General features: G+C 45.7%; 1 protein-coding gene across 1 annotated transcript in view; it reads right to left on the minus strand.

The window, feature by feature from the left end:
• Positions 1–16,862, minus strand: part of INO80 (INO80 complex ATPase subunit) — a 141,514-nt gene extending 124,652 nt beyond the window's left edge. The window contains exon 1 of the mRNA XM_033190460.1: positions 16,555–16,862. The gene's annotated coding sequence lies outside the window, so the exon portion shown is untranslated. The remainder of the gene's footprint in view (positions 1–16,554) is intronic.
• Between the last annotated feature and the right edge of the window lie 5,371 nt (positions 16,863–22,233).

Below are 22,233 nucleotides of genomic sequence, written 5' to 3' on the forward strand. Positions count from 1 at the left end.
CTAACATACCCACTCCAGAAGATTTCAAAGACATTGGTTTTTAAAATACAACAAAATTCCCTTAATTAGAGAACAACAAATAATTCATCTTGATGCATGTATAAATGAGTAAAAGTACTCTGCTTGGCTCCACCCCAAGCTGTTATTACGGAACAGTTAATCCATGCTCTACTTATTTTACCTGATAACAAAAATGACACTAATTAAGGAGGTATGACTACCAAGTAATACTGAGTGATTCAAAAGAAATGGAATTTTTTTTTTTTTTTTGAGACAGAGTCTCGCTCTGTTGCCCGGGCTGGAGTGCAGTGGCCGGATCTCAGCTCACTGCAAGCTCCGCCTCCCGGGTTTACGCCATTCTCCTGCCTCAGCCTCCCAAGAAGCTGGGACTACAGGCGCCCGCCAACTCACCCGGCTAGTTTTTTGTATTTTTTAGTAGAGACGGGGTTTCACAGTGTTAGCCAGGATGGCCTCGATCTCCTGACCTCGTGATCCACCTGTCTCGGCCTTCCAAAGTGCTGGGATTACAGGCTTGAGCCACCACACCCGGCAAAAGGAATGGAATATTTTCAAAACTTATTCCTCAGTACCTATGTGAGTATGAAATCAAAAACAATTTGTTGAAGAAAGACCACAGTTACTTCTAGTCTTACAATGCTCAATATACACTCCCTTTAGACGCCCTGTATACATCAATCCTATCAATTGACTCATCCCAGAAATCATCTTTGCAGCATATCACCACTGACGGCTGAAATGACAGGTGCAATGCAATCCCTTATGTCCACAATACCACCAAAAAACGGTGCTGCAAGCACGAAATTCTCCACATATCTCCACAAGTAGTCTTTTTTTTTTTTTTGAGACAGAGTCTCGCTTTGTCGTCCAGGCTGGAGTGCAGTGGCGAGATCTCGGCTCACTGCAAGCTCTGCCTCCCGGGTTCACGCCATTCTGCTGCCTCAGCCTCCAAGTAGCTGGGACTACAGGCGCGTACCACCACGCCCGGCTAAGTTTTTGTATTTTTTTTTAGTAGAGACGGGGTTTCACCGTGTTAGCCAGGATGGTCTCGATCTCCTGACCTCGTGATCCGCCCGCCTCGGCCTCCCAAAGTGCTGGGATTACAGGCGTGAGCCACCGCACCCGGCCTACACAAGTAGTCTTATGATGACATCTGGGGAACCAAGTTATATCATTTTTTAAGTGTTCAATTTTTTTCTTTATGGTGGCAAAATATACATAACATAAAACTTACCACTTTGACCACCTCCAGCCTCCCAAGTAGCTGGGACTATAGGCACACGCCACCACACCTGGCTAATTTTTGTATTTTCAGTAGAGATGGAGTTTCACTATGTTGGCCAGGCTGGTCTCAAACTCCTGGCCTCAAGTGATCCACCTACCTCAGCCTCCCAAAGTACTGGGATTATAGGTATCAGCCACTCACTGGGCTGACAATTATTTTTTAGTCACCTTTTAAGATTGCTGGCCTCTCAATTCAGCCTAGTCTTGATTAGCATGTTAAAAGCTGCTGCTGTAATAACCACTTTCATCTCCTCTATTTGTCTCTCATTCCCTACAGGAAAACTGCATGGCCATCAACCTGACCCATCTGTTATTGTCCAGCTTCAGCAAAACACTTGATAATTCTCAATAACCCTTTTACCCACCTTCTATCAATTGTTTCTCATTCTCTACCAAGATTATTTCAAATCTTTTTTCCCTCTTCCTCAAAATTCTGAAGTCATTCCCCGCTTATCTTGGAAGAGCCTGAGAAGCAAATCATTCCATCCTCTTTTATTTCACCTTAGCTCAATAGTTTCCTCTTACTTGTTGTGTTATTTGAGTCACCAACACAAATAAACTTTATTTGTAACTCTTAGTCAAGGTAATTCTCCATACTAGTACAAAAGATATGACTATTTCTTGCCGGGCACGGTGGCTCATGTCTGTAATCCCAGCACTCTGGGAGGCTGAGGCAGGCAGATCACAAGGTCAGGAGTTCGAGACCAACCTGGCTAACACAGTGAAATCCTGTCTTTACTAAAAATACAAAAAATTAGCGGGGCTTGGTGGCATGCACCTGTAGTCCCAGCTACTCAGGAGGCTAACGCAGGAGAACTATTTGAACCCGGGAGGTGGAGGTTGCAATGAGCCAAGATTGTGTCACTGAACTCCAGCCTGGGTGACAGAGCAAGACTCCACCTCAAAAAAGAAGATATGACTATTTTTTATGTCACCTATTATGGGTTTGTGTCCATGTATTTGCATTTTAAAATACATACTGTGTAACTATAAGTTACTTTATGTTTCCCCAATATATTACAATTAGGGCATCATACCGCTTTTTAAAATTACATGTTATATTACCTATAGATTTCATTTTAGGATTTTAAAAAGGGCCTATTAGGCCAGGAGCGGTGGCTCACGTCTGTAATCCTAGCTCTTTGGGAGGCCGAGGCAGGCGGATCACCTGAGGTCAGGAGTTTGAGACCAGCCTAACCTATATGGTGAAACCCCATCTCTACTAAAAATACAAAAATTAGCTGGGCATGGTGGTGGGTGCTTGTAGTCCCAGCTACTTGGGAGGCTGAGGCAGGAGAATTCCTTGAACTCGGGAGGCAGAGGTTACAGTGAGCCAATATCATGCCACTGCACTCCAGCCTGGGAAACAGATCGAGACTCCGTCTCAAAGAAAAACAAAAGGGGGGGTGTATTATAAAATATTTGTAATAAAAAAGGAGAGTTGGGTCTGATACAGTTGAGAACCATGCTCTCTGATAACCACTGTTTATCAGAACGAATGAAGTCAATATTGCTGAGCGACTCTTGCTTTTGGATACTCTGTGTAATCTTTGAAAACTTGGACTATTCCTTCAACTCCTTGACTGAAACTTTATTCTAAATGTGGAGTACACCAAAGTTCTGTCATCTACTCCTATCCCTTAGAAAATCTCATCTTCTACCAGGAATTCAATTAACACTGTTGTATGACTGACCCTCTAGCTCTCAACTTGCACAGCATACAAAATCCACATTTCTAGATGCTTCTAGAAATGCTTTCTAGATGCTTTCTAGTCCCTACAAACCCAAACTTCTCATATGCCTCCACAGAAACTAGTTCATCTGTCTTTCCTATTTATATAACAATTATTCAGACTCAAAATCTATGAATCATTTTTTACACCCCCTTCTACTTCTCTCCTGACATACAGTGAACCCCAATGTGTAGTTAATTCTTCTTTGGGAATAATGTCTGGAACATGTCAGTTTCTTCCTATTATCAGTGTTTTCATTTAGCTTCTTAGCCTCACACCTAGACTACTGCTTCCTAATTGAGTTTCCTATCTCCAGGTTCTTCTCACTCTAATTCATCCTCACAGATACTTCCAGATCAGTATTCCCAAATCATCATTCTTGTTTTATATTTTTTTGAGACACAGTCTCGCTTTGTCACCCAGGCTGGAGTCCAGTGCCGCGATCTCAGCTCACTGCAACCTCCACCTCCCTGGCTCAAGCAATTTTCCTGCCTCAGCCTCCTAGGTAGCTGGGATTACAGGTGCCCATCACTACGCCCGGCTAATTTTTCCTATTTTCAGTAGAGAAGGGGTTTCACCATGTTGGTCAGGCTAATCTCAAACTCTTGACCTCAAGTGATGCACCTGCCTCAGCCTCCCAAAGCACTGGGATTACAGGTGTAAGCTACGGCACCCAGCCCAAATTCATCATTCTGATTATGTCATTAGTTCCTCAATAGTTTTCCAAAACTCAATAAAATCTAAATTCTTCAGCCTGAAATTTAAAGACCTTTATCATCTGGTTTTGAGTTACTTTTTTTTTTTTTTTTTTTTTTTTTTTTTTTTTTGAGACGGAGTCTCGCTCTGTCCCCCAGGCTGGAGTGCAGTGGCCGGATCTCAGCTCACTGCAAGCTCCGCCTCCCGGGTTGACGCCATTCTCCTGCCTCAGCCTCCCGAGTAGCTGGGACTACAGGCGCCCGCCACCTCGCCCGGCTAGTTTTTTGTATTTTTTAGTAGAGACGGGGTTTCACTGTGTTAGCCAGGATGGTCTCGATCTCCTGACCTCGTGATCCGCCGGTCTCGGCCTCCCAAAGTGCTGGGATTACAGGCTTGAGCCACTGCGCCCGGCCTTTGAGTTACTTTTTCAATTTAATCTTTTACGACTTCCCCACATTCCAGCCAAATTAAGAGTTCCTTTAAAATGTCTCTTTTTTTTTTTTTTTTTTTGAGACAGAGTCTTGCTCTGTCGCCCAGGCTGGAGTGCAGTGGCCAGATCTCAGCTCACTGCAAGCTCCGCCTCCCGGGTTCACGCCATTCTCCTGCCTCAGCCTCCGGAGTAGCTGGGACTACAGGCGCCCGCCACCTCGCCCGGCTAGTTTTTGTATTTTTGGTAGAGACGGGGTTTCACCGTGTTAGCCAGGATGGTCTCAATCTCCTGACCTCGTGATCCACCCGTCTCGGCCTCCCAAAGTGCTGGGATTACAGGTTTGAGCCACCGCGCCCGGCCTAAAATGTCTCTTAACTTCCTATCAGACCTGTCTCACTTCGAGCAAAAAGGCTCTTTAAAATTCATCTCACCGCCAGGCGCGCTGGCTCACACCTGTAATTCCAACACTTTGGGAGGCCAAGGCAGGCTGATCACCTGAGGTCAGGAGTTTCGAGACCAGCCTGACCAACATGGAGAAACCTTGTCTCTACTAAAAACACAACAAAATTAGCTAGGCATGGTGGCGCATGCCTGTAATCCCACCTACTTGGGAGGTGGAGGCAGCAGAACCGCTTGAACCTGAGAGGCGGAGGTTGTGGCCACTGCACTCCAGCCTGGGCAGTAAGAACAAAACTCCATCTCAAAAAAAAAATAAATAAAATAAAGTAAAATAAAATTCATCTGACCACACGCTCATACTGTATTGCTAAGGATGAAAGAACTATTCAACATGTTTTCGGAACAATTCATCACTGAATAGCCTGTTTCACACCCTGAACTCTGGCTCTTCATTATCCTGAATGCGAACTTGGATCATACTTCAGCTGCCCTGCCAACAGCTTCATGTTAACGGTAAACTGTATGCTTCAGAATCATACTCACATATATCAGACTTCCTGAGCTGTGTTCATGAGTAATCCTGGGCTGATTGCTTCGTACTCTCTAGTTACTACAAGGCCCTTATTTCTTATCTTTTCTTTTTTTTTTTTTTTTTAACGGGGAGTCTTGCTCTTTCTCCCAGTCTGGAGTGCAGCGGTCCGATCTCAGCTCACTGCAACCTCCGCCTCCCAGATTCAAGGGATTCTCCTGCCTCAGCCTTCTGAGTAGCTGGGATTACAGGCGTAAGCCACCATGCCCGGCTAATTTTTTTTGTATTTTAGTAGAGACGAGGTTTCACCATGTTAGCCAGGCTGGTTTCAAACTCCTGACCTCAAGTGATTTCTCTGCCTCGGCCTCCCAAACTGCTGGGATTACAGGTATGAGCTACCACCATACCCGGCCAACTTCTTATCAGTATTTATATTGTACAGTATTATATATTCTGTACAAAATTCACTTTTATACTTAACTTTACTATGCTAAAAGTCAGTGTTCATTATGGGAGTGGACACACTTAACCAGTCTGGGTAGTAACAGAGAAGTTATGTAGAACTGTGTTCCTCAAAGAAGACTGAAAATCAAAGTTAAGGTAATTCATCCCAAAGACAAACCATCTGCAAATAAGCATGAGTTGAACTGTACACTAACTGGATCCTGCTTTTCAAACTGTAGATATTTCAGCCAGTCGTATCTGTGATGATTATATAAAGAGTAAATGTAATTACTTTCACTCTATTAACTATGTGGTCTAACAATCAACAAGGAGATATGTTTACATCAAACCAGGTGGTTGATAAACATTTCTTCAAATGTTAGACATTTTCCTTTATGCAAGAAGCTTGGGGTTGGGGGGTACCTCCATTATAAAGAATTCCAAGTGGGGATCCAAATTTCTCTATTTTCTCAAATACTTAGTAAGGAGGCTACATACACACCCATTCTACTGAGATTCATGTGCCCAATGTTTCATATGTGTTTGCATTTTCATTTAAACCTTATATGATGTCTGTATTATTACAACCACCATTTTACAAAGAAACTGAGCTTAACTAACTCACCCAAGATCATACAAACAGAAGTGCACCAAGATTGGAATCCAAGAAGTGTGACTTCAAAGCCCCACAAGATTAAGTATTCCAAGTCTGAAGTACTTGCAGCAAATTAGAGGCTCCCAGGACATAAAACTATGCCACTGGAGTATTTCAAGGAGTATTTTAATTTATTCAATCATTCAATCATCTGTTTATATCAATATAAAACTTTATTTTATAATACGGGTCATAATCCAATTCTACTTTGATTTTGCTACTCAAATTGTTCCAGCTTTGGCCACTGGAAACTTCCAGTTGGTTCCTGTGCTCCTTTGACATAACCCCATTAATGTGAAATGTTGTTGTTTTTAGAGCACCTTCTTATTTTTTGGCACAAGATACTCAAGGTTCATCTTACATATATTTCCTGCCCCAATCACAGAATCAACCATTTCTCCAAGGAGCCCTAGTTTCTTTTACTGGAGAACAGTATTAGAAACTAAGATCCGGGGCCAGGTGTGCTGGTTCACACCTGTAATCCCAACGATTTGGGAGGATGAGGCGGGAGGACTGCTTGAGCCCACCAGTTCAAGACCAGCCTGGGTAACATAGGGAGACCCATCTCTCTATAAAAATAGAAAACTTCGACTGATCGCAGTGACTCACGCCTGTAATGCCAGCATTTTGGGAGGTCGATCACTTGAGCTCTGGAGTTTGAGACCAGTCTGGGCAACATAGCGAAATCCCATCTCTGTGAAAAATACAAAAATTAGCCACATGTGGTGGCGAGCACCTATAATCCCAGCTACCTGGGAGGCTGGGATGCGAGGATGGCTTAAGCCCGAGAGGCAGAGGTTGCTGTGAGCTGAGAATGCACCACCAAAACGCAGCCTGGGTGACAGGGCCAGACCCTGTCTCAAAAAAAAAAAAAAGAAAGAAAAAAAGAAAAAAATTAGATTAGCTGGGCACAGTGGCAAACACCTGTGGTCCCAGCCCCAGCTATTTGGGAGGCTGAGGTGGGAGGATAGCTTGAGTCTGGAAGGTCATGGTTGCAGTGAGCATGCCACTGCACTCCAGCCTGGGTGACAGGGCAAGACCCATGTCTCAAGGAAAGAAAGAAACCAAGATCTGGGCACTAGGTGCACTCCTAGGTGTTGTTTCTTTCAACTTTCTCAACTGACAAAGAATGGAAATATATCTGTGTATATTAAGTATGTACATATATTACAAATATTTCTACATATAAACATGGAACTATTTTGCACTGGTATCTCCAATTTGAATCCATTACTACAAACATTATTCTAGCCTCCTCACCTTGCTTATCTGTAAATTCCACTCCAACAGTGAAAAGCCTGCCTCCTGCCACCCATTTACTTAACTGTTCAATCTCAGTTACATACATAATCAAGTTACACATTTTCATTTAAACCAGTATCAGAATTGTTAACCTCTACCCCTTTGGGATGTAACTTTATCAATTAAAGTACAAGGCTTATGTACAGTTCCTTTTGTCTTACAGAGTCCACTCATTTCCCAAGTTACTTCAAACAGCACCTTCCTCCCGTTTAGCAAGATTGTTTCACACATTTGTGATACAGTTAGTTTCTCCTGCCAAGGTTTGCATGCCTCAGAGGCCTTGACCTATAAAAAAAAATTTTTTAACTTGCATACATTGAAGCTTACTCTTAGCCCAGAACAGCAGATTACACCTGTAATCCTAGCACTTCAGGAGGCCAAGGCAGGCGATCACTTGAGGCCAGGAGTTCAAGACCAGGAGTTTGAGACCAGCCTGGCCAACATGGTGAAACCCCATCTCTACTAAAAATACAAAAATTAGCCAGGCATTGTGGCACACACCTGTAATCCCAGCTACTTCGGAGGCTGAGGCAGGAGAATTGCTTGAATCCAGGAGGTGAAGGTTGCAGTGAGCCATGATCGTGACACTGCACTCCAGCATGGGTGACAGAAGAAGACTCTGTCATTAAAAAATAACTACCTAGGCCGGGCGTGGTGGCTCATGCCTATAATCCCAGCACTTTGGGAGGCCCAGGCGGGTGGATCATTTGAGGTCAGGAGTTCGAGGCCAGCCTGGCCAACGTGGTGAAACCCTGTCACTACTAAAAGTACAAAAATTAGCTGGGTGCCCTGGTGGGCACCTGTAATCCCAGCTACTCAGGAGGCTGAGACAGGAGAATCGCTTGAGCCTGGGAAACAGAGGTGGCAGTGAGCTGAGATCGTGCCACTGTACTCCAGCCTGGGCAACAGAGCGAGACTATGTCTCAATAAATAAATAAATAGGCCAGGCATGGTGGCTCATGCCTGTAATCCCAGCACTTTGGGAGGCCGAGGTGGGTGGATAACGAAGTCAGGAGTGTGAGACCAGCCTGACCAACATGGTGAAACCCCATCTCTACTAAAAATACAAAAATTGGCTGGGCGCGGTGGCTCAAGCCTGTAATCCCAGCACTTTGGGAGGCCGAGATGGGTGGATCACGAGGTCAGGAGATCGAGACCATCCTGGCTAAAACGGTGAAACCCCATCTCTACTAAAAAATACAAAAACCTAGCCGGGCAAGGTGGCGGGCACCTGTAGTCCCAGCTACTCGGGAGGCTGAGGCAGGAGAATGGCATAAACCTGGGAGGCGGAGCTTGCAGTGAGCTGAGATCCGGCCAGTGCACTCCAGCCTGGGCAACAGAGCGAGACTCTGTCTCAAAAAAAAAAAACAAAACAAAAATTAGGTGGGCATGGTGGTGCACGCCTATAATCCCAGCTACTAGGGAGGCTGAGGCAGGAGAATCGCTTGAACTCAGGAGGCAGAGGTCATGGTGAGCCAAGATCACACCACTGCACTCCAGCCTCGGCAACAGAGCAAGACTATGTCTCAAAAAATAAATAAATAAACAAACAAGCTTTACTCTTTGTGCTGTAAAGTTCTATGGGTTTTGACAAATGCATAATGCCATGAGTCCACCATTACAGTATTGAACAGAATACTTTTATCAAGCAGTGATTTTAACTGAATTAAATGATACAACTTTCAGTGGAAACAGCATGGTAAGGAAGAAAGATATAAAGTCAAGAGCTGTGAGGTGAATCCATTGAAAAGCCACAAATAGACTAGGACTGGCAGCTACCCACTCTGGGTCTCAATAGTTCACTGTTAAATGGGGGTTCAATTCAACTAACAATATATAGCATTTATTAAACATTATGTATCAGGAATGGTGCTAAGCACATCACATGGATTGCCTCATTTATATCTAACAACACTATTAAGTAGACACTGAGAGAGCAGGACATCCACCCTCAGAACAGGAACCTTTGTACAAAACAGAAAATTAAACAAGGGTGATGTTGAAAAACGCAAGAATATGTGGGATCAGAAGCACACCCAGTGCCACACCATGGAAAAGGGAGGCCAAATCACCACAGTCTCTTTGGAAAGAAGACAGGTCAGGCTATTGGATTCACTTACATAGATGCCAGTAAGAAAAAAAGCATCGCCTGGGGGGAGGATACACTGATATAGTATTTGGAGAATCCCAAGAAGTACATTCCTGGAACAAAAATGATCTTTGCCAGCATTAATAAGGCAGAAAAGGACAGATTTGACAGCTTACCTCAAAAAAGCTACTAATGGCTGGGCACAGCGGCTCATGCCTGTAATCCCAGCATTTTGGGAGGCCGAGGCGGGCAAATCACTTGAGGTCAGGAGCTCAAGACCAGCCTGGCCAACATAGTGAAACTCCATCTCTACTAAAGATACAAAAATTAGCTGGGCATGGTGGCGGGCACCTGTAATTCCAGCTACTAGGGAGGCTGAGGCAGGACAATTGCTTGAACCCGTGAGGCAGAGGTTGCAGTGAGCCGAGATTGCCCCACTGCACTATAGCCTGGGTGACAGAGTAAGACACCTCAAAAAAAAAAAAAAAAAAAAGTACTAATGAGTAATTGGTCACTGTCGTATTTATTACAAAATAGAAATGTCTGGCTAGGCACAGTGGCTCATGGCTGTAACCCCAGCAATTTGGGAGGCTGAGGCAGGTGGATCACCTGAGGTCAGGAGTTCAAGATCAGCTTGGTCACATGGTGAAACCCCATCTCTACTAAAAATATAAAAATTACGCCAGGCACAGTGGCTCATACCTGTAATCCCAGCACTTTGGGAGGCTGAGGCGGATGGATCACCTGAGGTCAGGAGTTTGAGATCAGCCTGGTCTACATGGTAAAACCCCATCCCTACTAAAAATACAAAAATTAGCCAGGTGTGGTGGCAAGCACCTGAAGTCCTAGCTACGTAGGAGGCTGAGGCAGAAGAATCACTTGAACCTAGGAGGTGGAGGTTGCAGTGAACCGAGATAGTACCACTGTACTCCAGCCTGGACAACAGAGTGAGACTCCATCTCAAAAAAAAAAAAATGGCCAGGCATGGTGGCGGGTGCCTGTAATCCCAGCTACTGGGGAGGCCGAGGCAGGAGAATTGCTTGAACCTGGGAGGCAGAGGTTGCAGTGAGCTGAGATCGTGCTACTGCACAACAACCTAGGCGACAAGCAAAACTCCGTCTCAAAAAAAAAAAAAGAAGAAAAAAAGAAAACTGGCTGTGGTTAAACGAATATACTTGGTTTTTTGGATTTTAGTTTTATTTTTATTTTGAGACGGAGTTTCCCTCTGTCGCCAGGCTGGAGTACAGGGACGCAATCTTGGCTCACTGCAACCTCCACCTCCAGGGTTCAAGCGATTCTACTGTCTCAGCCTCCCAAGTAGATGGGACTACAGGCACGGACCAGCACGCCCAGCTAATTTTTGTGTTTTTAGTAAAGATGGGATTTCACCATGTTGGCCAGGATGGTCTCATCTCTTGACCTCATGATACACCCGCCTCGGCCTCCAAAAGTGCTGGGATTACAGGTTTAAGCTACGGCACCCGGCCTCTTTTATTTTTTAGACAGGGTCTTGCTTGTCATCCAGGCTGGAGTGCAGTGGCAAGATCACAGGTCACTGTAGCCTTGACCTGCTGAGCTCAGGCGATCCTCCCATTGACTACAGGCATGCACCACCATGCCCAGCTAATTTTTTTCTAGAGATGGGGTTTTGGCATATTGCCCAGGCTGGTCTCAAACTCCTAGACTCAAGTGATTTGCCTGCCTCGGTCTCCCAAAGTGCTGAGATTACAGGTGTGAGCTACCGTGAAGGTCTTGGTTTTTATTTTAATAGTAATTCCAATTAAGTAAATGATACCACTGTTTTCCCCTTCTAAAGATATGACTGAACTTCATTAGTAATGTTCAACTTTTCATCAAGATGGTGAATGCCATCTTAAAACCTACAGGAGATTGGCTTTATATTTAGATTTATATAACTGGTTATGTGAGCATATGTAAACACTGGCAAAATTCCTTCACTGTCTCAGAACCAAGCACAATTCACCTGTGTGTTGTTTTTATTTGCCTCTTAAAGGCAAGGGCTGAAGATAAGGCAGCAATGTCTACACTTTTGGCCTTAACTATGCCAAGCTAATTAGAATTCCTTGTAACTAAAATGGTTCCTTTTACTTACTGAAAAGCACTTTAGAGTGTGGTTTATGTGTAATATCAAGTAAGGAACAGTTAACGCTTAAAAAATAAAACAGACCAGCCACAGTGGTTCACGCCTATAATCCTAGCACTTTGGGAGGCAGAGGCAGGCAGATCACCTGAGGTCAGGAGTTCCAGACCAGCCTGGTCAACATGGTGAAACCCCATCTCTACTAAACATACAAAAATTAGCTGGGCATGGTGGCACATGCCTGTAGTCCCAGCTACTCAGGAGGCTGAGGCAAGAGAATTGCTTGAACCCGGGAGGCGGAGGTTGCCGTGAGCCGAGATCGCACCACTGCACTCCAGCCTGGCAAGAGAGTGAGACTCCGTCTCAAAAAAAAAAGATTTTTTTATAAATGGTCTGGTCTGTTCTTAAGCCATCTTATTCACTAAGAAGTTTCAAAAACAGGCCAGGTATAGTGGCTCACACCTATAATTCCAGCACTTTGGGAGGTCGAGGTGGGCGGATCATGAGGTCAGGAGTTTGAGACCAGCCTAGCTAACATGGCGAAACCCCGTCTCTACCAAAAATACAAAAATTAGCCGGGTGTGGTGGTGCAAAATCCTAGCTACTCAGGAGGCTGAGGCAGGAGAATCCCTTGAACCTGGGAGGTGGAGGCTGCAGTAAGCCGAAATCACACCACTGCACTCCAGCCCGGGCTACAAGAGCAAAACTCTGTCTCAAAAAAAAAAAAAAAAACCTCTTTGCCAGGAGGGGCAAAAAATACCTCTTGCCCAAAGAATAGGTGTCTTCAGACTACAAAGGAGTCCAAGATACATTAAAAAATGTTAAGAACCCAAGGCCGGGCGCGGTGGCTCAAGCCTGTAATCCCAGAACTTTGGGAGGCCGAGACGGGCGGATCATGAGGTCAGGAGATGGAGACCATCCTGGCTAACCTGGTGAAACCCCATCTCTACTAAAAAATACAAAAAACTAGCCGGGCGAGGTGGCGAGCGCCTGTAGTCCCAGCTACTCGGGAGGCTGAGGCAGGAGAATGGCATAAACCCGGGAGGCAGAGCTTGCAGTGAGCTGAGATCCGGCCAGTGCACTCCAGCCTGGGCAACAGAGCGAGACTCCGTCTCAATAAAAAAAAAAGAAGAACCCTGCTCTGGAGGGAATAGCTCTGTTGCCCAGGCTGGAGTGCAGTGGCACAATCAGGGTTCACTATAGCCTCAACTTCCCAGGCTCAAGCAAACCTCCCGTCTCAGTTTCCAAGTAGCTGAACTACAGGTACACGTCACCCTAGTCCAAAAATTTTATTTTCTGTAGAGATGAGGTCTCGCTATGTTGACCAGGCTGGTTTTAAGCTCCTCAAGCTCATGTAATCCTCCCTCCTCTGCCTCCCAAAGTGCTGGAATTACAGGTGTAAACCACTAGGCCTGGCCGAAAATACTCTTCAAAATATTTTTGGGGAAGTTAGAAGCACTGTAACAAAAACAGAATACTGATTCTGTCATTTACTGGCTATGTGATTTAAGTTGGTTTCAATTTTCTCATGTGTAAAATGAGGATAACTACCAGGAAGTTTCATGAAAATTAAAATGATAATATATAAGGTATCTACCATACTGACTCACAAAAGTTGTTCGATATTAGTATCTATGCCCTTCTCATTCTCTACATGCTATAGCCTATCATATCAAGATTTTGATACTTAAGATCCAACTTTAAAACTTTTCAACTGTTGGCCGGACACAGTGGCTCACACCTGTAATATCAGCACTTTGGGAGGCCGAGGCAGGCAGATCATAAGATCAAGACATCGAGACCAGCCTGGCCAACATGGTAAAACCCCGTCTCTATTAAAAATACAAAAATTAGCCAGGCCCACGTGGTGGCATGTGCTGCTTGGGAGACTGAAGCAGGAGAATTTCTCGAACCCAGGAGGCAGAGGCTGTAGTGAGCCTAGATCGTGCCACTGCACTCTAGCCTGGTAACAGGGTGAGATTCCATCTCAAAAAAAAAAAAAACTTTTCAACTGTTTTCCTACAAAAACTCGGTCTCCTATTAACACTACCCCCTCTGTCCACTCTAAAATCCACTGCGTCCTAGCATTTACATTTCATGTGTATTTTGTCGTTGTTGTTGAGCCAGCTCGGGCTCTGTCGCCCAGGCTGGAGTGCAGTGGCTCGATCTCGGCTCACTGCAATCTCCGCCTCCTGGGCTCAAGCCATCCTCCCACCTCAGCCTCCCAAGTAGTTGGGACTACAGGTGCACATCACCATGCTTAGCTAATTTTTGTACTTTCTGTAGAGACAGGATTTTGCCATGTTGCCCATGCTGATTTCAAACTCCTGAGCTCAAGCAATCTGCCTGCCTAGGCCTCCCAAAGTGCTGGGATTACAGGTGTGAGCCACCAAGCCTAGCCTATTTAATGTGAATTTGTAGGTTGACATATAAAATCCCCGAGCCAGTTTTTTTGTTTGTTTGTTTTGTTTTGTTTTGTTGAGATGGAGTTTGCTTTTGTTGCCCAGGCTGGAGTGCAGTGGTGCGATCTCGGCTGACTGCAACCTCCGCCTCCCAGGTTTAAGCGACTCTCCTGCCTCAGCCTCCTGAGTAGCTGGGATTACAGGTGTGTGCCACCACGCCCAGCTAATTTTTTGTATTTTCGGTAGAGACGGAGTTTCATCATGTTGGCCAGGCTGGTTTCGAACTCCTGACCTCAGGTGATCCACCCGCCTCAGTCTCCCAAAGTGCAGGGATTACAGGCATGAGCCACTGCACCCGGCCAACAAACTTTCATTAAGTGAACTTCTAATACCACAGCTTATAATTTGTTTTGTTTTGTTTTCAGAGACAGAGTCTTGCTCTCCGCCCAGGCTTGAGTGCACTGGCACAATCACAGCTCACAACGGACTCAAGTGATCCTCTTGCCTCCTGAGTAACGGACTACAGGCTTGCGACACCATACCCAGCATCATAGCACTTGATTTGTTGCTTTTGGCTTAATCACATTTCCACCTTGATGTACTCAAAATGTTTTTATTAGTCATAAACTTTTCTAATCACATTTGTGCTCACTACAATGATTTCCTATCACAATTTACAGACTTTCAAAAATTGATTCAGTTTCTACTGAAATAAAATGTAGAGGAAAAGAACACAGTAAACAAAAACCATGGAATTTAATCCCTTAAAAACAAAATTCATTTTAAAGTCTAGAAGGTATGCAACTTTTACCACACATAATGATCTCAAATTGTTTTATAGAAGGAGGAGCTTGGAAATTTCAAACATAAAATGCAACTAGAACAGAATATTATTACGCCTTAAAAGCGAATGCGGCCATGTGCGGTGGCTCATGCCTGTAATCCCAGCACTCTGGGAGGCCGAGGCAGGCGATCATTTGAGGTCAGGAGTTCGAGACAGGTCTGGTCAACACGGTGAAACCACGTCTCTACTAAAAATACAAAAACTGGCCGGGTGTGGTGGCGGCCGCCTGTAATCCCAGCTACTTGGCTGACGCATGAGAAGCACTTGAACCTGGGAGGCAGAGGTTGCAGTGAGTCCGGACCGCACCACTGCACTTCAGCCTGGGCGACAGAGTGAGACTCATTCTCAAAAAAAAAAAAAAAAAAAAGGAATTAAGTCCCGATACATGCTACAACACAGATGAACCCTGAAAACACCATGTTAAGTGAAACAGACCAGGCAAAGAAAGATACATGTTGTATGTTTCTTTTTTTAGACAATCTAGGCAGAAAACACATTAGTGGTTACCTGAGGCTGGAGGGAGAGGGAATGGGGAGTGACTGCTAAATGGCTTCTAGAGATTCTTTTTTAGGGTGATGAATTAAATAGTGGTTGATGGCTACAGAACTTAATAAATATAATATCGTTTTAGAAAATCACTGAATTATACACTTTAGAAAGCTGAATTTTTTGGTATTTGAATATTTCAATAAAGCTATTATTTAATTTAATTTGCCACTGAAAAGCCACAATAATTTGTAAAGGAAATAATGAAAGTCCCTGACTGGAAAACTAACCTGTGACGTTAGCCAGGTCAACCTCCAAATTCCTTCCCCCATTTCTAACAAGTACATCAAACTAGAGACAGTGTGTGAATCAAAGAATTCCAGGCACAGTTGGCTGTTAACTAGAATAGTAAGTGGCTTCCTAGGCTCTGTCACTCCTAAACTGTAGGGGGCTTCCAGCCTCGGAGATTACGGAAGTAGTACTTTTCATTAGCAAGCTCAAGAAGAAGTGTCAAAATAGGATGACACTTTCCTAGTCGCTCTGCAAAAACCTAAAAAACCAGAAGGGGTGTCATCTAGACACTCCTAAGTCTATGCATGACTTAGGAGTGAGCCTGCCCTCACCCAACACCAGCCAGCAGCGTGCACCATTCAACCATACCTTAACTTGCCCCTTACAAATTGACACCTACACTAACAAGCCCTTAGATCTCATTTGTTTAAAATGACAGATATACAACCCTCACGGGGTTCCCACTCAAGGCCTTCCAGCCTCCGCCCTGCCCCTGCCCACCCCCAAACCTACACACGTGTTAGCCCGACACCGCCCCACCGGGTCCCACGTGCACCTGGTCTAACACACTCCCCACGTGTGGGCGCCCCACGGGCTTCCTCAGGTAGCTGAGGTCACCGCATGACCCCGGGTCTCTAGAGATATGAGACGGGAAGGACAAGGCCCTAGTCACCGAGGTCCCAACCCTGCGGGGAGTGTCCACACCCATCCTCCATACTAACCCCAACAAATGCAAGGGCCGGGGGCGACGGCCCCTTTAAGACGCTGCCCAGTTGTCGCCCGCAGAGAGGGGCGCAACAAGACCTACACAACCCCCTCTCCGTTCGCCCGCCCACGTCTAGTCGCCTCACCTCGGGCCGCCTGGCCCCGCCGCCGCGACGGCGGCGGAGGGGGGGCGGGGTGCGGGCGGGGTCCGGAGGGGGGGGTCGCCCCGCCGACGGTGGAGCCGAGGTTCGCTCTCTGAGGCCGTGGGACGGTGACTGCGTTGGGCGTGGACGCTCCTAGCTCGCTCCCTCCGCGGCTCCTGGGACCCCAAGATGGCGGCGGCGCTGAGGCGGCTGCGGGCGCTGGGCCGGCGGCGGCGGCGGCCACTTTCACTCACTGAGAGGAGCGGAGCAGGGACACGGGGAGCCATGGCGGGGGGGAGGAGAGGCGCCATAGCCAGGCCAGAACAATCGAGCCGCTACACGGGTGGCTTACCCCCGCCCCGCCCACACTCACTGCTTGTCGCCTGCCCGTGGCCACCCGCAGTGCCGCTGCCGTCGGCCTCGCGCAGCTCGCACCCCGCGGCTGCCACCTGACGCCCCGTGTGAACCGGGGTTCGAGGGGCGACCCTGATCCATGCCATCTGAGTACAGATTGGTCGGGGCTGGGACTGGCGAAGATTGCCGAAAGGCGGCGGGGAGGAGGAGGAGGATGTCATCGCTACAGTGAGCAAGCAGATCTCGCGGGAGGAAATGTCGCGATAGCTTTTCAGGCCCCGCAACCGCCGAAGCAAGGTTACTTTTCCCGGAAGTAACGTCAATCGAAACCGCCCGGGATCCTGGGATATTTGTTCCCACAGGCTAGAGGTGGAAAGGTGCAGCCGAATTGATAAGATCTCTTGAGGGGAAGAAGAGGCTCATAGCTGGTATTTTATTACCAGTTTCTGACCCCTTTGGATGGGGTTGTAGATTGTCGGGGAAGTGCCGGGAAGTTCGACTACCATACAGTGATTAGTTTGGGGCTCCCATTTAGACTCTCGGACCAAGAGCGCTAGAGGTTAGGTAAGACAGCATAGTTAGATAAGATGTCTATGTGAAGGTTGTAGGATACAAGGACTTGGGAACACGCAGACCTGTTATCGGAAATGCCAGCCTGTTATCATATCCATACAGTGTGCCTCTTAAAAGTGAATAATTACTTTTACCTGTGCCAACTCTACAATTTGAGTCCACTGCCACCCACATTTACTAAACTTGGGGTCTCGCTATGTTGCCCACTAGCGGGTCTCGTGGTCCCAGTCTCCTGGCCTGTAGTGATCCTCCTACCTGGAAGGATCACCTCAAGCCAAACGTCTTAGAGCAGTCCATTAGACTGGTCAACATAGCAAGACCCCGTCTCTACAAAAGAGAAAACGTAATACACGTAATCGACCCAACCACCAGGATGTGTGGTGAGAAATGCCTAGTGTAAGGCCTAGGTGTAGATAAGAATTAGAACTTTCTAAAAGTTAAATGTGCTGTTATTTCAGTTCCTTTGGGTGTCGTTCTTTAATCCATTTCAATCTGGCCCTTAGCATTTAACCAAAAAGTACTTTATTACGGTCATCAAGTAGCCTTCTTGTGCTGAGTTAACTGACCTTTAAAAAGTTAAATTTGTGGCCAGGCGCAGTGCCACACGCCTGTCATCCCAGCACTTTGGGAGATCAGGCAGGCGGATCACCTGAGGTCGGGAGTTCGGGCCAGACTGACCAACATGGTGAAATCCCAGCTCTACTAAAAATACAAAATTAGCCAGGCGTGGTGGCGCATGCCTGAAATTCCAGCCACTTGGGAAGCTGAGGCAGGAGAATCGCTTGAACCCTGGAGGCAGAGGTTGCGGTGAGCCGAGATCGCGCCATTGCACTCCAGCCTGGGCAACAAGAGCGAAATTCCCTCTCAAAAGGAAAAAGTTACATTTGCAAGCCGGGCGCGGTGGCTGTAATCCCAGCACTTTGGGAGGCCGAGGCGGGTGGATCACTTGAGGTCAGGAGTTCAAGACCAGCCTGGCCAACATGGCGAAAACCCATCTCTACTTAAAAAAAAAAAAAAATTAGCCAGGCGTGGTGGCGGGCACCTGTAATACTAGCCACTTGGGAGTCTGAGGCAGGAGAATCTCTTGAACCTGGGAGGCAGGGGTTGCAGTGAGCCGAGACTGAGCCACTGAACTCCAGCCTGGGACAGAGCGAGGCTCTGTCTCAAGGACAAAAAAAAAGAAAAACCTTAAATTTGCTTGAATGCATGGCCAGGCACAGTGGCTCACCCCGGTAATCCCAGCACTTTGGGAGGCCGAGGTGGGCAGATCACGAGGTCAGGAGTTCGAGACCAGCCTGACCAACCTTGAAACTCCATCTCTATCAAAAATACAAAAATTAGCTGGGCATGATGGCCTGCACCTGTAATCCACCCAGCTACTCAGGAGGCAGGGGAATCGCTTGAACCCAGGAGGTGGAGGTTGCTGTGAGCCGAGATCTAGCCATTGCACTCCAGCCTGGGCGACAGAGCAAGACTCTGTCTTAAAAAAAAAAAAAAAAAGGCCAGGCGCGGTGGCTCAAGCCTGTAATCCCAGCACTTTGGGAGGCCGAGACGGGCGGATCACGAGGTCAGAAGATCTAGACCATCCTGGCGAACACGGTGAAACCCCGTCTCTACTAAAAAATACAAAAAACTAGCCGGGCGAGGTGGCGGGCGCCTGTAGTCCCAGCTACATGGGAGGCTGAGGCAGGAGAATGGCGTAAACCCGGGAGGCGGAGTTTGTAGTGAGCTGAGATCAGGCCACTGCACTCCAGCCCGGGAGACAGAGCGAGACTCCGTCTCAAAAAAAAAAAGTGCTTAAAGGCAAAAGTACAATATATAGTTGGCCCTTATATCTGGGGGTTCAGTATCCATGGATTCAACCAACAGCAAATCAAAAATACTCAAAAAAAGGCCGGGTGCAGTGGCTCATGCCTGTAATCCCAGCACTTTGGGAGGCCAAGGCAGGGTAGATCTTGAGGTCAGGAGATCGAGACCATCTTGGCTAACACGGTGAAACCCCGTCTCTACTAAAAATACAAAAAATTAGCCAGGCGTGGTGGCAGGCGCCTGTAGTCCCAGCTACTCGGGAGGCTGAGGCAGGAGAATGGTGTGAACCCAGGAGGCAGAGCTTGCAATGAGCCCAGATCGCGCCACTGCCCTCCAGCCTAGGCGACAGAGCAAGACTCCTCCTCAAAAAAAAAAAAAAAAAAAGCCTCAAGAAATAGGCTGGGCTCAGTGGCATGCACCTGTAATCCCAGCACTTTAAGAGGCTGAGCTGGAGTGTCATTTGAAGCCAGGAGTTAGATAGAGATCGGCTTGGGCAACAAAAGAAGACCCCATTTCTACCAAATATTCAAAAAACAAATAATAACTCATTTCAAAATACACTATAATTATTTGCATAACATTTGCATTGTATTGGGTATTATAAGTAATCTAGAGATGATTTAAAGTGTATGGGAGGATGTGTAGGTGATATGCAAATGCTACACCACTTTGTCACACACGCCTGTAAATCCCAGCACTTTGGGAGGCCGAGGCAGGCAGATCACGAGGTCAGGAGATCGAGACCATCCTGTTTGTCACTGTGACACCCTGTCTCTATTAAAAAAGTACAAAAATATTAGCCGGGCGTGGTGGCGGGTGCCTGTAGTCCTAGCTCCTTAGGAGGCTGAGGCAGGAGAATGGCGTGAACCCGGGAGGCAGAGCTTGTAGTGAGCCGAGATCAGGCCACTGAACTCCTGCCTGGGTGACAGAGCCAGACTCTGTCTCAAAAATAATAATAATTAAAAAAAAAAAGTTTTAGCCAGGAACTAATGCAATTGATTTCTTACATGAGAAAAATGGAAGAAGGGAAGGAATGGGAATTATGTAGCAGGATTGAGGCAGAAATGGCAAAGTTTCCAGCCTGGGTAACAAGAGCAAACTCTGTTTCAAAAAAAAACCCAGAAACCACAGAAAGCAACCTGAAAGAACTCCTAATGGCCAAGGCAACAAAGTAAATCATAATAGCATTGGATCATGAACCATAGATGACCCATATATATGAATTTTAATATTCATGCTGATATAAGTAAATATCTGATATAAATACTAATAAAATAAATTAGAAGAAAGAAGAAAATAATGCTCTTTCTTAGAGTAGAATTTTAGTAAATGTGGAAGGAAAGAGGGAGAACAAAACTCACCATTAGACAAACACTACAGTAATCACTGCTGCAGACAAGATCCACTAAGGGATGCTAAAATAGTCGTTAAAAATTTGTGGTGAAACAGGATTTGCATAGATTCAAAGTGTCTCACCTAAGATACATTTTAGCACAAAGGGAAAGACAGTAACTTTATAGTGGTGAAACTCAACAGAAACCACCTTAACCAACCAATCAAGGTAAACAAGTAATAAGACATGTTTACATCCTGAACCCCTTAATATTTTGCATTGAGAAAGACCCAACATAATTTCTGTGGTGTTCTTACCAAATATTCATAACCACATTCCATTCATGAAAAAACACCACACTATTTCAAAATCAGGGACTTATACCACAAAATAATTGATCAATACTCTTTGAAACTATCAAGGTCACGAAAGACAAGGAAAGACCCAAGGACCCTCAGAGACTTACAGACTAAGGAGAAATAACAAGTAAATGCAATGTGGAGTCCTAGGAGGGAAACTGGAACAGAAACTGGACATCAGTAGAAAAACTGATGACACTTGTGTAAGTTTTTTAATATAGTTCATAGTATTGTATCAATGCTGACTTCCTCGTTTTAGAAACTGTATTATTGGCTGGACGCAGTGGCTCACACCTGTAATCCCAGAACTTTGGGAGGCTGAGGCGGGTGAATCATCTGAGGTTGGGAGTTCAAGACCACCCTGACCAACATGGAGAAACCCCATTTCTACTAAAAATACAAAATTAGCCAGGTGTGGTGGCGCATGCCTGTAATCCCAGCTACTCGAGAGGCTGAGGCAGGAGAATCACTTCAACCCGGGAGGCAGAGCTTGTAGTGAGCCGAGATCAGGCCACTGAACTCCTGCCTGGGTGACAGAGCCAGACTCTGTCTCAAAAATAATAATAATTAAAAAAAAAAAGTTTTAGCCAGGAACTAATGCAATTGATTTCTTACATGAGAAAAATGGAAGAAGGGAAGGAATGGGAATTATGTAGCAGGATTGAGGCAGAAATGGCAAAGTTTCCAGCCTGGGTAACAAGAGCAAACTCTGTTTCAAAAAAAAACCCAGAAACCACAGAAAGCAACCTGAAAGAACTCCTAATGGCCAAGGCAACAAAGTAAATCATAATAGCATTGGATCATGAACCATAGATGACCCATATATATGAATTTTAATATTCATGCTGATATAAGTAAATATCTGATATAAATACTAATAAAATAAATTAGAAGAAAGAAGAAAATAATGCTCTTTCTTAGAGTAGAATTTTAGTAAATGTGGAAGGAAAGAGGGAGAACAAAACTCACCATTAGACAAACACTACAGTAATCACTGCTGCAGACAAGATCCACTAAGGGATGCTAAAATAGTCGTTAAAAATTTGTGGTGAAACAGGATTTGCATAGATTCAAAGTGTCTCACCTAAGATACATTTTAGCACAAAGGGAAAGACAGTAACTTTATAGTGGTGAAACTCAACAGAAACCACCTTAACCAACCAATCAAGGTAAACAAGTAATAAGACATGTTTACATCCTGAACCCCTTAATATTTTGCATTGAGAAAGACCCAACATAATTTCTGTGGTGTTC

The sequence above is a fragment of the Trachypithecus francoisi genome, unplaced genomic scaffold, assembly GCF_009764315.1.
Source record: "Trachypithecus francoisi isolate TF-2019V2 unplaced genomic scaffold, Tfra_2.0 Lachesis_group3, whole genome shotgun sequence".
NCBI classification, from domain to species: domain Eukaryota; kingdom Metazoa; phylum Chordata; class Mammalia; order Primates; family Cercopithecidae; genus Trachypithecus; species Trachypithecus francoisi.